This window comes from Macrobrachium nipponense, chromosome 7, assembly GCF_015104395.2.
Source record: "Macrobrachium nipponense isolate FS-2020 chromosome 7, ASM1510439v2, whole genome shotgun sequence".
Lineage (NCBI taxonomy): Eukaryota > Metazoa > Arthropoda > Malacostraca > Decapoda > Palaemonidae > Macrobrachium > Macrobrachium nipponense.
Genome location: NC_061109.1, coordinates 28,478,732 through 28,497,540, shown reverse-complemented (window position 1 = coordinate 28,497,540; position 18,809 = coordinate 28,478,732). Strand labels below are relative to the sequence as shown.

Genomic DNA, 18,809 nt, shown 5'->3' with positions numbered 1-18,809 from the left:
TGATGACTAGATGTGACTGTGTGCGTATAAAACTCGGTACTTTTTATGTTTGTTGATCTTTTTAACTCCTGAACTGGAAGTTTGTTGACTGTAGCTTACGTTTGTATTATTATTATTATTATTTTTTTTTTTTTTTAGGGGGGGGGGGGGGGTGTTTTATCACAGTCCTCCATCGACTGGGTGGTATTTATAGTGTGGGGGTTCGGGTTGCATCCTGCCTCTTAGGAGTCCATCCACTTTTCTTACTATGTGCCCGCCCGATTCTAGGATCACACTGGAGCTACTTCAGCCCCTATTAAGTTTTTTCCAGATTCCTCCAGATTCTTTTTAGGATCTTGGGGATCGTGGCTTTTTTGTTTTACTATGATTATGGGACTATTATTTAATGGGAATGGTACCATTATTATTATTATTATTAATTATATTATTATTATTTATTATTATTATTATTATTATTATTATTAAAAATACTCATTGTAGTATGAGCCTTGAAATGGAGAAACAAATCTGCGTTTATGTATGGGTACACAAAAAATAGATCTCGGTACAGATTTATTTTTCAATATATATACCCATACATAACTGTTGATTTGTTTCTCTGATATCATTATTATTATATTATTATTATTATTATAGTTATTATCATTTATCATTTATTTATATAATCATAATAATAATAATAATAATAATAAATCAATAATAATAATAATAAAAATTCTATTGAGTCACTAAAATGAAGAAATTCACTGTGATGTCAATGTAAATGTATTTTAGAAATATGTATTTACACAGGCATTATTGTGCATTCCTTCACCATAACTGAGTTACAGCTTCTCCTACGGGAACAGATTGTTATTGGTGGCGGTCCTTGTTACTTTTGCTGCTGTGGGTCATGAAAGGTAACGCATAATGGCATTGCAATTCGTCTTCTCGCCTTCGATTTCCAGGGCTCTGAGGATCTTCCGTTCTTTGTGAAGAAAACCGACCATCTTTCTTGGGTTGATGCCGACTCTCCATTTATCCCTCTTCATTTTGTCCCTCGAGCCTGGGCAATATAAGCGGAGTATTTGGTGGAAGTTCTACCGCGGCTAGTGAACTTTCTGCGCTGGGGAATGAAACAACTCATGTTGTGGAAGTTCTCTGCACGGGTGGTTCATCCATAATCTTAGCATTTACAGTACTGATAGAGTAGTGACTGTAACGTGTTTTGTTACTTCTAGAGTCACGCTGTCGGTGAAAACGGCTTTACCTTGAAAAAACTAATATAATATATTAGTTTTAATATTTATATATATATATATACTATATATATATATATATATATATATATATATAATAAAAAAGAGTATGGCCAGCAGAAACTTCAGCATTTTTTTTTCGTTAAAACTTTATTTTCATCCAACGCCTACGTTTCGGGATACAAATTCCCATCTTCAGGGCTAAAAACAAGGAAAAATTAAATTCTATACATTAAATCAGACTAAAATGGGCGGGGCACAGTAATAAATTATGCGATTTAAAAAAAATATATATATATAGATTAACAATATAATCATGGAAATTCGAATTTTATATAAAAGTAAGACTGTAACTAATGAATAAGAGATCGACAGTAAAAAGCAAGCTACTAAGTACAATGAACACTTCAAAATAAATAAACAAACAAAACACTTAAAAACACAAACCACACGTTGAACAACTAAGAAAAATTACGTTATTACTAAAAACAGGAGAAAAAAACATTGAATCGTAACAGGCAAAATATTTCTTGGTATATGATTACAAAAGGAGGAAAAAAAAAAAAAAAAAATTTAAAGGCGGGCACAAAGCAAAAAAAATAGCGAAACGAGAAAACTCACGTACAGAAGTATAGATAAGACTGAAATTATTATTTATTTTTTGACTAAAGGGGAGAGACAAATACAAAATGCGAGAAGGTAGAAAGGGCGAATGTCTATTAAGTAATGTTCAGTTGTATACAAGCAGTTTGAAATGGTTTGTTGAGGGTGGTGACAATTGTTTAATGAAGAGGGACCTCGAGAATGGGTAATGACCGGTTATCTATTGCTTGGGATAAGATTTGTAAAATCATGTACTGAATGGTATGTTGACATTTTATTGCATGGTTGCGTATTGCAGAAAATTCTTTCTTCCGATAAAGTTATTCCTGTTCGATGAATGACACCCCGATGGCCAATCGATGCGAACCTTCAAACAGCCGACTCGGAATTACCGACATAGGTTCCCAAATTACATTTTGGGACAAGTAAACAAAAATATACCGTTGAAGATCGCATCAACTGCGGTAGGGTGTCCTTGAACTTGAAAAGACTTCTGATTTTTTAAGGGGTTCTTGAAGATAAAATTAAATTTAACATATGGGTACAATATTGCTGAGTACGACGGTGAGCTCTCGTTTTACAAGTTTATATGTTGAACAAAAAGGCAAGGATATATACAGTTTTCTTTTTTAGGTACATTAAAAGTGGGTGCTTTTTTTTTTTCGGTTTAACAATGTCATTTTAAAAACACTCTCAAGATTTTCTCAAATAGGTGGGGATGGATAGCAATTTCTGTTAAAATAACAGTTTTGCAAGAAAAAAAAACTACTTTCTCATGGAATTGGACCAGTTTGCATGACAAAATTATAAAGCCCTGCACAATAATGTCTTGCATGCATTAAGTTAAAAAACCAACGGACAAAAGCTAAAGAAATTTTGTTTCCCAAGCCAGTAAAAGTCTTCTTTCTAAAAACACCTGTTAGAAATTTATCATTTACATCGTGAAATTGTTATATCTAAAAATGGCAGTTCGTTATCGATTTCTGTCCATAGTAAAATTAATGTTTTCGGGTGCAAATGAGTTAATGAAATTAAGGAACAAATGTGCATGAACTTATCTTTAAAAAGTACAAACGTATCGTCTACGTACTCTTTTATAAAAAATGGGTTTTTAAAAAGATGAAGGACACTTGGTCAAGAAAATAGTTTTTTCCAAGTGACCCATAAAAATATGGCAATGTGGGACCTAAAGGAGAGCCCATTGCCATGCCATCAGTTGTTGTAAATTTTCCCCGTTAAAAATGAAATAGTTATCCATCACAAGCCAGTTCCACAAAACTTGTTTTCCTAAAAGAGTCAATATCAAAACCTTCAAAAAACACTATCTCAGTAGGAATAAAGCACTAAATTATTTTTATATCTATGGTTTTTCGGTGAGAGGTACATTGGTGAACAGTGAGGATACATCGTAAAAACTAACCATAAAAGACCCAGGGTGTTTGCTGTAAAATCTCGGGAATAAAAAATTGGAGAAATTCATTTTTTTAGTAATGTATGTCATTGCTTGTTTAAAAAAAACCGTTGAGTAGGGGACTAGAAATTTGGCTAAGGCAAAATTTGGTGAGTTATAGGCAGCCTAATATGGACGATAAAGGAACATTTTCTTTATGGATTTTTAGGTAACCCATACAAGAACTGAAAGAAGAGCCAGTACTATAAAAGAGACCGATATGTCTGATCATTCAAAACATTATTGTCGAAAAAGTTGTTAAGGCTACGATTAATCTTGTCCTCGGTCTTGAATATTAGACTCAAATTCTGGGAAGTCCAACCTCCCTAAATTTTGTAGAGTCGGAAAGGACATTGTTCATCTTGTTGATATATGCATCCTATCCAGTAGGACAATGCCTTTTACCCTTATCGGGGGGACATACAATAATTGTCTTCTCTCTGGGACAGCGACTTGAGAATTTGAAAGTCATTACTTTTTAAAAAATGGAAACATGAAGGAGCCCTATATAGATTTATAAGATTTTATGGAGCACCCATGAATGAACTGACGAGCCCTTCTCTAAGGTTGGTGTGGGGAAGGTAGTTGGCGAATGGTATCGAAATATTTCAAAGGGCAAAAAAGAATTTTGAAAAATTTGGTCTAAAATTGGGAAGGCAAAAGTCCAAGCAAAGGAAAAGAAGAAACCTCTTCTTTTCTGACAGGGAGTAACTAGAGAAAATTTGAAAACAACAAAATCCTTTGGTGCTATAAATTTCTTTTTATTTTTAGTCCCAGTTTTTTAAAAGCTTACGCTTATGAAACAGAATCAGTCAGTTATAAAAGTACTACATTTTTGTTTAATAAAACTTTTCATTAATAAACTATCAAGTAAGGTCAGAGAATTGAAAAATAAAAAATTGTTAGACAACAGGGATACAGTGGGACTGTAGTCTTCTAATAGCTCCCGGTCTTAAAAGCATCTCCATATTCAAAAGAGTTTTTCGGGTGGAAGTTCTATAAAAGTCAGTATTATAAAAGAGGATCTGTAGAGCTTGAATTTGACAAAATTTGGGTGATATTATCATCTTACTTACAGTAAAAAGTAGGAAATCATGGTCAAGTTCGGCTTTTTTTGAGTTTCTTCGTCGAGGATTTTCCCAAGACGGCGATAAAGTGTTGTGGGATCCATTGTACTTTTGTCGTAGATAATGAATGGATTGTCGCTTCTAGAAAGTCGGATCTTTTAATAAAAGAGTATGGCCAGCAGAAAAACTTCAGCATTTTTTTCGTTAAAACTTTTATTTTCATCCAACGCCTACGTTTCGGGATACAAAATCCCATCTTCAGGGCTAAAAACAAGGAAAAAATTAAAATTTCTATACATTAAATCAGACTAAAATGGGGCACAGTAATAAATTATGCTATTTAAAAAAAATATATATATATAGATTAACAAAATATATCAGTGAAAATTCGAATTTTATATAAAAGTAAGACTGTAACTAATTGAAGAAGAGATCGACAGTAAAAAGCAAAGCTACTAAGTACAATGACACTTCAAAATAAATACAAACAAAACACCTTAAAAAAAAACACAAAACCACACGTGAACAACTAAGAAAATTACGTTTATTACTAAAACAGGAGAAAAAAACATTGAATCGTAACAGGCAAAATATTTCTGATATGATTACAAAAGGAGGCAAAAAAAAAAAAAAAATTTAAAGGCGGGCACAAAGCAAAAAAAAACCTAGCGAAACGCAACTCACCGGTACAGAAGTATAGATAAGACTGAATTATTATTTATTTTTGACTAAGGGGAGAGACAAATACAAATGCGAGAAGGTAGAAAGGGCGAATGTCTATTAAGTAATGTTCAGTTGTACAGCAGTTGAATGGTTGTTGAGGGTTGGTGACAATTGTTTAATGAGAGGGACTCGAGAATGGGGTAATGACCGGTTATCTATTGCTTGGATAAGATTTTAAAATCATTGTACTGAATGGTATGTTTACATTTTATTGCATGGTTGCGTATTGCAGAAAAAATTCTTTTCTTAGATAAGTTATTCCTGTTCGATGACTGACACCCCGATGGCAATCGACGCGAACCTTCAACAGCCGACTCGATTACCGACATAGGTTCCCAAAATTACATTTGGGACAAGTAAAACACATATACCGTTGAAGATCGCATCAACTGCGGTAGGGTTGGGTCCTTGAACTTGAAAAAGACTTCGATTTTAAGGGTTTTTCTTGAAGATAAAATTAAATTTAACATATGGGTACATATTGCTGAGTACGACGGTGAGCTCTCGTTTTACAAGTTTATATGTTGAACAAAAAGGCAAGGATATATACAGTTCTTTTTTAGGTACATTAAAAAGTGGGTGCTTTCGGTTTTTAACAATGTCATTTAAAAACACTCTCAAGATTTTTCTCAAATAGGTGGGATGGATAGCAATTTTCTGTAAAATAGTTTTTGCAAGAAAACTACTTCTTCATGGAATTTGACCCAGTGCATGACAAATTATAAGCCCTGCACAATAATGTCTTGCATGGCATTAAGTTTAAAAACCAACGGACAAAGCTAAAGAAATTTGTTTGTTCCCAAGCCAGTAAAAGTCTTCTTTCTAAAAACACTGTTAGAAATTTATCATTACAAAATCGTGAAATTGTTATATCTAAAAATGGGGGGGGCAGTTTTTTCGTTATTCGATTCTATGTCCCATAGTAAATTAATGTTCGGGTGAAATGAGTTAATGAAATTAAGGAACAAATGTGCATGAACTTATCTTTTAAAAGTACAAACGTATCGTCTACGTATCTTTTTATAAAAAATGGGAAATTTAAAAGATGAAGGGGGGGGGGGACACTGGGGTCAGAAATAGTTTTTCCAAGTGACACATAAAAATATTGGCAAAAAAGTGGGGGACCTAAAGAGAGGCCATTGCCCCATGCCATCATCAGTTTGTTTGTTTGGTTTAAATTTTCCCGTTAAAAAATGAAATAGTTTTATCCATCACAGCCCCAGTTCCAAAAGTTTTCCTAAAGAGTTCAATATCAAAACCTTCAAAAAACACTATTCTTCAGTAGGGAATAAAGCACTAATTATTATATCTATGGTTTCGGTGAGAGGTACATTGGTGAACAGTGAGGATACATCGGGCAACTAACCATAAAATGACCAGGGTGTTGCTGTAAAATAAAATCGGGAATAAATTGGGAGGAATTCAGTAATGTATGTTTCATTGCTTGTTAAACGTTGAGTAGGGGGACTTAGAAATTTGGCTAAGGCAAAAATTTGGTGAGGTTATAGGCAGCTAATATTGGACGTAAAGGAACATTTTCTTTATGGATTTTTAGGTAACCCATACAAGGAACTGAAAGAAGAGCCAGTATATAAAGAGGACCGATAGTCTGATCATTCAAAAACAGTTATTGTCGAAAAAGTTTATTAAGGCTAAATTCTGGATTAATCTTTGTCCTCAGTCTTGAATCCAGTAGACCTAAATTTCTGGAGGTCCCAAAACCCTCCCTAAATTTTGTAGAGCGGAAAGGACATTTGTTCATCTGTTGATATATGCATCCCTAATCCAGTAGGACAAGCCTTTACCCTTATGGCGGGGGGGACATACAATAATGTCTTCTCTCTGGGACAGCGACTTGAGAATTTGAAAGTCATTACTTTTTAAAAAAATGGAAACCATGAAGGAGCCTATATGATTTTATAAGATTTAGAGCAACACCTGAATGACTGACGAGCCTTCTCTAAGTTGGTGTGGGAGGTAGTTGGCGAATGGGGTATCGAAAAAATAAAAAATTTCAAAGGGCAAAAAGAATTTGAAAAATTTGGTCTAAAATTGGGAAGGCAAAAGTCCAAGCCAAAGGAAAGAAGAAACTCTTCCTTTTCTGAGAGGGAGTAACTAGAGAAATTGTTCCTTTACGTCCAATATTTAGCTGCCTATATAAAACTCACCAAATTTTGCCTTTAGCCAAATTTCTTTTAGCTCCCCCTTTTACTCAACGGTTTAAGCAATGAACATACATTACTGAATTCCTCCCAATTTATTCCCGAGATTTACAGCAACACCTGGTCATTTTATGGTTAGTTTACATGTTATCCTCACTGTCACCAATGTACCTCTCACCGAAACCATAGATATAATAATTAGTGCTTTATTCCCTACTGAAGATAGTGTTTTTTTGAAGGAATTTTGATATTGACTCTTTTAGGAAACACTTTTGAACTGGCTGTGATTGGATAAACTATTTTCATTTTTAAAAGGGAAAAAATTTACAAAAACAACTGATGGCATGGCAATGGGCCCTCTCCTTTTAGGTCCCCACATTTGCCAATATTTTTATGTGTCACTTGGAAAAAACTATTTCTTGACCAGTGTCCTTCATTCCTTTTTAAAACCCATTTATTTATAAAAGATACGTAGACGATACGTTTGTACTTTTTAAAAAAGATAAAGTTTCATGCACATTTGTTCCTTAATTTTCATTAATCATTTCACCGAAACATTAATTTTACTATGGCCCATAGAATCGAATAACGAACTGCCATTTTTTAGAGTATAACAATTTCACGATGTAATGATAATTTTTTCTAACAGGTGTTTTTTTAGAAAGAAGACTTTTACTGGCTTGGGAACAAATTTCTTTAGCTTTTGTCCGTTGGTTTTTTAAACTTAATGCATGCAAGATTATGGTGCAGGGCCTTATAATTTGTCATGCAAACTGGGTCAAATTCCATGAAGAAGTAGTTTTCTTGCAAAACTATTTTACAGAAATGCTATCCCATCCCACCGATTTGAGAAAAATCTTGAGAGTGTTTTTTTTAAATGACATTGTTTAAACCGAAAGCACCCACTTTAATGTACCTAAAAAGACTGATATATCTTTGCCTTTTTGTTCACATATAAACTTGTAAAACGAAGAGCTCACCAGCCCACCTCGTATGCAGCAATATGTACCCATATGTTAAATTTAATTTTATCTTTCAAGAACCCCTTTTTAAAAATCAGAGTCTTTTCAAGTTCAAGGAACAATGACCACCCTAACCGCAGTTTGATGCGATCTTCAACGGTATATTTGTTTACTTGTCCAATGTAAATTTGGGAACCTATGTCGGTAATTCGAGTCGGCTGTTGAAGGTTCGCATCGATTTGCCATCGGGGGTGTCGTATCGAACAGGAATAACTTTATCTAGAAAGAATTTCTGCAATACGCAACCATGCAATAAAATGTAAACATACCATTCAGTACAATGATTTTTAAAATCTATCCAAGCAATAGATAAACGGTCATTACCCATTCTCGAGTCCCTCTTTCATTAAACATTGTCACCAACCCTCAACAACCATTCAACTGCTGTACAACTGAACATTACTTTAAATAGACCATTCGCCCTTTCTACCTTCTCGCATTTGTATTTGTCTCTCCCCTTTAGTCAAAAATAAATAATAATTCAGTCTTATCTATAACTTCTGTACCGGTGAGTTCTCGTTTCGCTATTTTTTTGCTTTGTGCCCGCCTTTATTTTAAATTTTTTTTTTTTTTTTTTTTCTTTCCTTTTGTAATCATACAGAAATATTTTGCCTGTTCGAGTCAATGTTTTTTTTCTCCTGTTTTTTTAGTAATAACGTAATTTTCTTAGTTTGTTCACGTGTGGTTTTGTGTTTTAAGTGTTGTTTTTTGTTTTGTTATTTTATTTGAAGTGTCAATTGTACTTAGTAGCTTGCTTTTACTGTCGATCTTTTTTATTCAATAGTTACAAGTCTTACTTTTATATAAAATTCGAATTTCACTGATATATTGTTAATCTATTATATATATATTTTTTTTTTTATGCATAATTTATTACTGTGCCCATTTTTTAGTCTGATTTAATGTATGAATTTTAATTTTTTTCTTGTTTTTAGCCCTGAAGATGGGATTTGTATCCCGAAACGTAGGCGTTGGATGAAAATAAAGTTTTAACGAAAAAATGCTGAAGTTTCTGCTGGCCATACTCTTTTTATTAAAGATCCGACTTTCTAGAAGCGACAATGCCATTCATTATCTACGACAAAAGTACAATTGGATCCACAATCAAACTTTATCGCCGTCTGGAATCCTGACGAAGAAACTCAAAAAGCCGAACAATTGACCATGATTTCCTACTTTACTGTGAAGATGAGTAATATCACCCCAAATTTTGTCAATTCAAGCTCTACAGATCCTCTTTTATATAATACTGACTCTTTATAGAAACTTCCACCGAACCTCTTTTTGAATATTGAGATTGCTTTTAAGACCCCGGAGCTATTAGAAGACTACAGTCCACTTGTATCCCTGTTGTCGAACAATTTTTTCAATTCTCTGACCTTACTGATAGGTATTAATGAAAAGTTTATTAAACAAACTGTAAGTACTTGTTTTATAACTGACACTGAATCTGTTCATAAGCGTAAGCTTTTTTTAAAAAACTGGGACTTAAGGAAAAACCGAAATTTATAGCACCAAAGGATGTTGTTTTCAATTTTCTCTAGTTACTCCCTCTCAGAAAAAGGAGAGTTTCTTCTTTCCTTTGGCTTGGGACTTTTGCCTTCCCAATTTTAGACCAAAATTTTTCAAAATTCTTTTTGCCCTTTGAAATATTTTTCGATACCATTCGCCAACTACCTTCCCACACCAACTTAGAGAAGGCTCGTCAGTTCATTCAGGGTGTTGCTCATAAATCTTATAAATCATATAGGGCTCCTTCATGGTTTTCCATTTTTTAAAAGTAATGACTTTCAAATTCTCAAGTCGCTGTCCCAGAGAGAAGACATTATTGTATGTCCCCCGATAAGGGTAAAGGCATTGTCTACTGGATAGGGATGCATATATCAACAAGATGAACAATGTCCTTTCCGACTCTACAAAATTTAGGGAGGTTGGACCTCCAGAATTTAGTCTAATATTCAAGACCGAGGACAAGATTAATCGTAGCCTTAAACAAACTTTTCGACAATAATGTTTTGAATGATCAGACATATCGGTCTCTTTATAGTAACTGGCTCTTCTTTCAGTTCCTTGTATGGGTTACCTAAAATCCATAAAGAAAATGTTCCTTTACGTCCAATATTAGCTGCCTATAACTCACCAATTTTGCCTTAGCCAAATTTCTAGTCCCCCTACTCAACGGTTTAACAAGCAATGAACATACATTACTGAATTCCTCCCAATTTATTCCGAGATTTTACAGCAACACCCTGGTCATTTTATGGTTAGTTACGATGTATCCTCACTGTTCACCAATGTACCTCTCACCGAAACCATAGATATAATAATTAGTGCTTTATTCCCTACTGAAGATAGTGTTTTTGAAGGTTTTGATATTGACTCTTTTAGGAAACTTTTGGAACTGGCTGTGATGGATAACTATTCATTTTTAACGGGCGGGAAAATTTACAAACAAACTGATGGCATGGCAATGGGCTCTCCTTTAGGTCCCACATTTGCCAATATTTTTATGTGTCACTTGGCAAAAACTATTTTCTTGACCAGTGTCCTTCATCTTTTAACCCATTTTTATAAAAGATACGTAGACGATACGTTTGTACTTTTTAAAGATAAAGTTCATGCACATTTGTTTGCCTTAATTTCATTAACTCATTTCACCCGAACATTAATTTTACTATGGACATAGAATCGAATAACGAACTGCCATTTTTAGATATAACAATTTCACGATGTAATGATAAAATTTCTAACAGGTGTTTTAGAAAGAAGAGTTTTAACTGGCTTGGGAACAAAATTTCTTTAGCTTTTGTCCGTTGGTTTTTAAACTTAATGCATGCAAGACATTATTGTGCAGGGCTTATAATTTGTCATGCAAATGGGTCAAATTCCATGAAGAAGTAGTTTTTTCTTGCAAAACTATTTTAACAGAATTGCTATCCATCCCATATTTGAGAAATCTTGAGAGTGTTTTTAAATGACATTGTTAAACCGAAAGCACCCACTTTTAATGTACCTAAAAAAGAACTGATATATCCTTGCTTTTTTGTTCAACATATAAACTTGTCAAACGAGAGCTCACCGTCGTACTTAGCAGTATGTATCCATACGTTACATTTAATTTTATCTTCAAGAATCCCTTAAAACTCAGAAGTCTTTTCAAGTTCAAGGACACCCTACCGCAGTTGATGCGATCTTCAACGGTATATTTGTTTACTTGTCCCAAATGTAATTTGGGAACGTATGTCGGTAATTCGAGTCGGCTGTTGAAGGTTCGCATCGATTGCCATCGGGGTGTCAGTCATCGAACAGGAATAACTTTATCTAAGAAAGAATTTCTGCAATACGCAACCATGCAATAAAATGTAAACATACCATTCAGTACAATGATTTTAAAATCTTATCCCAAGCTATAGATAACCGGTCATTACCCATTCTCGAGTCCCTCTTCATTAAACAATTGTCACCAACCCTCAACAACCATTCAACTGCTGTACAACTGAACATACTTAATAGACCATTCGCCTTTCTACCTTCTCGCATTTGTATTTGTCTCTCCCCTTTAGTCAAAAATAAATAATAATTCAGTCTTATCTATACTTCTGTACCGGTGAGTCTCGTTTCGCTATTTTTTTTGCTTTGTGCCGCCTTTAAATTTTTTTTTTTTTTTTGCCTCCTTTTGTAATCATATACAGAAATATTTTGCCTGTTACGATTCAATGTTTTTTCTCCTGTTTTTAGTAATAACGTAATTTTCTTAGTTGTTCACGTGTGGTTGTGTTTTAAGTGTTTTGTTTGTTTATTTATTTGAAGTGTCATTGTACTTAGTAGCTTTGCTCTTTTTACTGTCGATCTCTTATTCAATTAGTTACAGTCTTACTTTTATATAAAATTCGAATTTCACTGATTATATTGCTAATCATATAATATATTTTTTTAAATAGCATAATTTATTACTGTGCCCCATTTTAGTCTGATTTAATGTATAGAATTTTAATTTTTTCCTTGTTTTTAGCCCTGAAGATGGGATTTGTATCCCGAAAACGTAGGCGTTGGATGAAAATAAAGTTTTAACGAAAAAATGCTGAAGTTTCTGCTGGCCATACTCTTTTTATTAAGATCCGACTTTCTAGAAGCGACAATGCATTCTTATATATATATATATATATATATATATATATATATATATATATATATATATCTTCTTCTTCCCAGCTTGTTCCCATTTTTATATGGGGTCGCCGTTTCGGATGAGCCGTTTCCATCTATTTCTATCTTGTGCTTCTGCCTCATCAATTCCCTTCTCATTTAAGTCTCCTCTCACACAGTCCTTCCATCTCGTTTCTTGGTCTCCCTCTTTTCTTCTTCCTTGCACCTCCACCCCATAGTATGTCTCCCAGCGTGGTCCTCATCTCTCCTCAACAGGTGTCCATACCATCTCAGCCTCCCCTCCTGCACTTTCTTGATACTTCCACCACCATAGATGACCCCCTTATGTAGTCATTTCTGATCCTTATCCACTCTTGTTACCCCAGACCATCCACCTAAGCATTCTCATTTCTGCCACATCCATCTTCTTCTGCTCTGCTTTTCTCATGCTTGCTGTTTCCGTACCATACAGCATTGCTGTCTTACCACCGTCTTGTGAAATTTCCTTTTAACCTAAGCGGCACTCTTTTTGTCACAAAGAACTCCTGAGGGCCGCTCTCCAGTTGTTCAGCCTGCCTGTACCCGATGTTTTACTTCTTCTTCCATACTTCCTCCAGCGTTAACAAAAGATCCCAAATACTTAAACTTATCAACCAAGCTGAATACTTTCTCTATCATCCCCCTCAGTGGTGGTACACATATATTCTGTCTTGGATCTACTTATTCTCATTCCTCTGTCCTCCAGTACTTGTCTCCATCTTTCCAATTTCACTTCCAGATCTTCCCTGCTCTCTGCACACAGAACAATATCATCCGCATACAATATGTTCCATGGTACTGTCTCCCTTACTTCCGCTATTATAACATCCATCACTATGTTAAAGATAAATGGGCTCAGAGCCGACCCCTGGTGTAATCCTACTCTCACCTCAAACCTTCTGTCTCCCCAACACTGCTCCTCACTCTGGTAAATACATTCCGGTACATCTCTTGTATCAATCGCACATACTTCTCTGGCACCATCTTCTCCCTCAGGCTCCTCCATACCTCTTGTCTCGGGACTCGGTCATAAGCCTTTTCAAGGTCAATGAATACCATATGTAGCCTCCCTTTGTCTTTCCTCGAATTTCTCCATTATTTGCCTCAGACAAAATATACCATCTGTTGTTCCCCTTCCCTTCATAAATCCCATCTGCTCTTTACTATTTGTACTTCTTCTCTCAGTCTAGCATCTATCATCCTTTCCAGTATCTTCAAAGTGTGGGACATCAATTTAATGCCCCTATATTACCACACTCTTGGACATCGCCTTTCCCTTTAAAAATTGGGATCAATATACTCCCACGCCACTCATTTGGTATCTTTTCCTGTTCAAGGATCTTTATCATAAGATCGTACAGTATATCCACTCCTTCATCTCCTAATGCTTTCCATGCCTCCACTGGGATCATGTCTGGTCCGGTTGCCTTCCCATTCTCATCTTCTTCAGTGCATTTAGTACTCTTGCCTAGAAAACCTCATTACCATGCCAATGTTCACTTGCCCATCCTCTCTTATTAGTCTATTATTTTCTTCATTTAACAACCTGTTCGAAATATTCTTTCCATCTCTTCACAATGTCTTCCTCCTTTCTAAGCACTACACCCTCTTGATCCTTTATTTGTTTGATATGTGTTATATCTTGGTGTCTTATTTCTAGCCTTTGATAGCTTGATCATCTTCTTTAATCCTTCCTTTGTCCCCAGCTCATTATACACATCATCATACGACTTTGCTTTAGCTTGGGCTACCACCTTTTTCACCACCTTGTTTTTCTCTCTGTACCTATTTCTGTCTTCCACTGACTGTGACTCTTCCCATCTTTTCTTTGCTCCTTCTTATCTTTTACTACTTTCTCAATGTCTTCATCCCACCATCCACTCTCCTTTTCTTCCCATATGATACCAGATGTCTCTCCTAGCAGCTCCTTTCCATGCCTTCTTATTACTGCTGCATTTCGTGCCCACCAATCTGAACATCTTCAATCCCATATCAATATCCTCCAAAACCCTCCTCTTAAACTATCTCTTCTTATCCCCTTCCTTCTGTAATTCGTACCATTTAATTTTCCTTATCCTTTAGCTTTGGTTTTTCTTTCCCTTTCAACTTCAAGTCCATACATAGCAGCCTGTGTTGGGGGCTACATGGTCGCCTGGAATAACTTTGCAGTTCTGACCTCCACCAGATTTATCCTTTTATACAGAAAATAGTCTATCTGGGAGAATCTTCCCCCACTCCTATATGGTTATTAGGTGTTCCCTTTTCTTCTCAAAGAATGTGTTTACTATTGCCATGTCGAATGACACAGCAAAGTCCACTACACTCTCTCCTTCTGGGTTTCGTTTCTCTCCCCAATTCCATGGCCCCCATGCACCCGCCCCAATCGCCTCATTTTCACTTCCGACATGGCCATTCAAATCTGCCCCAACTATCACCCCTCTCATGCTCTTCCAGTTCTTGCATTATTCCATCCATGTCTCTCCAGAAATTTCCCTTCTCTTCTTCTGTGCAACCAACTGTGGTGCATATGCGCTATAATATTCAGAATCTCTCCTCCATACATCTTCAATCTGATGATACAGGTCATTCTTTCTATGCACTTCTATTACCGAGTTCTTTAGTTCCCTAGACAGTACTATGCCAAGCTCCATTTCTACCTTGTTTATTTGCTCCACTATAACTATAGCTTATATCCATCTCCCAACTCTTTAGCTTTATTTTCCTTTCCACCGCGTTTCTTGCACACACACAACATCTACTTTCTTTTCTCTCATCAAGTCAGCCAATTCTCTACCTCTCCCAGTCATGGACCCAACATTTAGCTGACATACTCTGAACCCAATATATATATATATAAAATTAAAATGAGAGCACAGCCAAGACAAAGATGTTTGTGTCTCAGCATGTGTGTGTGTGTATATATATATATATATATATATATATATATATATATATATATATATATATATATTATACATATATATACACATACATACATAAATGCTGACACGAACGTCTTTGTCTTGGCTGTGCTGTCATTTTAATGAAAAATGTATTCGGGTGAAATTTTAATTTCGTATGAAATCATTTATACTGGAAAAAATATCACATTTCTATTTTCTATTCCATCGTTGTCCTCACTGATATTGTCTATGTAGACAATATGCTTTTGTTTTAACTCTCTCTCTCTCTCTCTCTCTCTCTCTCTCTCTCTCTCTCTCTCTCTCTCTCTCTCTCTCTCTCTCTCAAACAATGTGCATCACTAATGCCGAGCGTGCTCTTGTCAGAAATTGAGCGCATCAGTGCCAAGAGCAAGTGCCCTTATAGAACCGTGTTGAGGTCACTTGGGTATTACGTTGGAGCCATTTATCAGATATACTCTTATTGCGGGTAAGAGGATTTCTCCAATGTGCCCACCGAGTTATCATCATACACTTTGATTACAGTCCTTTTCTGGGAGCGGGCACAGCGTTTGTCTGCTCGCCTGGCTGGGGGTTTGGATAGGGGCTGGATTATATGGCCGTTACGCATGTTTTTAATATATACGTCTGCACACATACACATATGTACCCAGTAAGCTGCAAATGTCCTTTAATATCTAATTCACTTTACCTCAGAATTAATATATTTTCATATATACATAATGTGTGTGTGTATGTTAATATATATATATTAATATATATATATATATATATATATATATATATATATATAATATACCACACACCACACACCACACACACACACACACACACACATACAATACATACATATACTCACTTACTCATAAGACATTTTATATCCACAAATGTTAAGCGACAGATATCAATTTCCAATCTTCTGCACCTTTGGAATTATTTATACTCAAAGGGTACAATATTTGGTAGACGCGCTTATCACAGAATCCCTTGAGCGTAAGATATTCCCGAGGTAGTACAGTGAATTTTGTATTAGTAACATTTACCACATGGTTCTCGACTATGTATTTAATCTGTGTTTTCAGATTCCTTTGTCCCCTATACTATACTCTCAAGTAGTGTAAGGCAGTACAAGAAAAATATTGGTTTGGCACTTCTTTGGGACCTTTGATTTGCCCTTGTTCGACCACGGTATAATCGGTACTGGGTCTATGTATATTCAATCTCCTTGATTGGGTCTGGAAGAATGCTTATGGGCCCCTAAGGCTAAATGCTTTAACTTCAACAATACAAAATTCCGAAGCATCCAGTGAAATTAGTTTTGTGTGTACAATATAAGTTCATGCATCACACACACAATATTATATTTCAAACAGCAAGGCAAAAATTTTATTTGAAGATAATGTTGGCTGAAATGTAAGAGGACGTATTTATACTTTGCCGTCTTGAAAGAATCCGGCAATCTCTGTAAACTTTGAGTTTGGAATTTCCCTTTGATTTGTCCTTTTACTCGTCAGCAACTTACTCTGTCGACATTGGGCCCTTAGGACCTCATTATGACCTATTGATATATATATATATATATATATATATATATATATATATATATATAATAAATTATATATATATATTTATATATATATCAAGCTCTTTTTTATCCTGATTTTGGACCTCATGACAAAATGATGCGCTTGAATGATGCTGCGCAAACTCATGTAATAATTGAGGATTATTCCTGCTTGGGGCATCCCATAGATCCATTTTGGCCTTTATGTATGCCAAAATCTCACGTATTCACAAGAATTATTGCTGTTTCGACGTGACCTTTCAATTTTCAAAAACCCGGATTATCTCGCCATGACCTTTTATTCTATAATTTTTTTTTTTTTTTTTTTTTTACTGGTGTTTCGACACGACCTTTCATTTGTCAAGATTATACAGGTTATCTCAGCTTGAATTTTTTTCTTTTCTGTGAATGTTAGGAGTGTTTTGACATGACATTTGAGCTTTCCAAAATTCAGATTTTCTCGCCAAGATTGTTACTATGCAAGATCATGTCTGTTTCGACGTGTGAAATTTCTTTTGATGAAATCTCAATTCTCTAGAGGCGCTTTCCCTCATCCGTCGCAGTCGTTTCTGCTATAGTTCTGGGATGGACGTCTGACCCGATGGTTGTTGCAACTCCCAGCAATATTCTTCTTGTTCACTTCATCATTGCCATTCGAGATATATTCAGAGTAACCGCGACCCACACCTACCTTGGATTATATCGTGTAATGATTTCCCCTTTCCCTGGTGAACATAATATATATACATATATATATATATATATATATTACGTGACTCACTCTCTAATTATAACACAGATCATAAAAGAAATCCCAATACCTCGTTTTGATCCCGATGTGAATCGGAAATTTTTTTTATGTTTAGAGGTGGAAACGTCATTTAATAAGTGAGAGAAGTGTCATTCTAGCTAATAAGTTGATGTTATTATGATTATCATATAACAGCTTAATACATAAATTCTGTTCCACTAATATTTATATATATATGTATATGTAACACACAAATAATATATATATCAAATAAAGACACATTTATTCGCACACGTATGCACTGCAAATTTGTAAATATTAATAGTTTGGTAGATCGACTGATGTATATCCAGATATCGATTTATCAAACTATTGCATCATCCTGACATTTACCTGGACTAAGAAAAAAAAAATAAAGTTGAGATTGATTAATGTATGATGGAGGAACGAATGTACCTGACCTTTTGTGCCGTTCTCTCATTTTTTTCCACGACCTGGTTTCTGTAGGCTCGGGCTTTTATAACTGGTAAAATGAATAGTACTTTTTTTTTTTTTTTTTTTTTTAATCAAGAATTGAATGCCTAGGAATGAAGTCATGCTACTTTTTTTCGTAGTTTTATTGCTTTATTATTATTATTATTATTATTATTATTATTATTATTATTATTATTATTATTAGGAAAGTAAATAACAAAATCAAACAGGCATACTACGTGGATATACTTTCTAATTCTATTGACTCGGGATCATGAGTTTTCTTTGAATTATTATTATTATTATTATTATTATTATTATTATTATTATTATTATTATTAAGTAATATGTCTTCAAGTAAATTAAAAAGGAGAGATGATATTATCTGAAGCATCAGCGTTTAATGAATGAAAAGGTCGTGGCAAATCAAACAAATGGCGCAGCATGAAAGCAAACATCGTGAAAGAAAAAAAAAAAAACCTATATTATTGGGACTTGTTCTCTCCGGCAGCATGAGGAGTGTGTGTTGTGCATCTCACGTTACCATTCAAAGATTCCACATTAGTTTTCTTTATTTTCTCGTATAGTTACTTACTTAAAGTGTTCCGTGGCTTTCGAGTCACATCGTCCGACATGACACTCACGTTGC

General features: G+C 34.9%; 1 protein-coding gene across 1 annotated transcript in view; it reads left to right on the top strand.

Moving 5' to 3' along the window:
- Window positions 1–18,809, top strand: part of LOC135217481 (sodium- and chloride-dependent transporter XTRP3A-like) — a 243,982-nt gene that overhangs the window by 51,549 nt on the left and 173,624 nt on the right.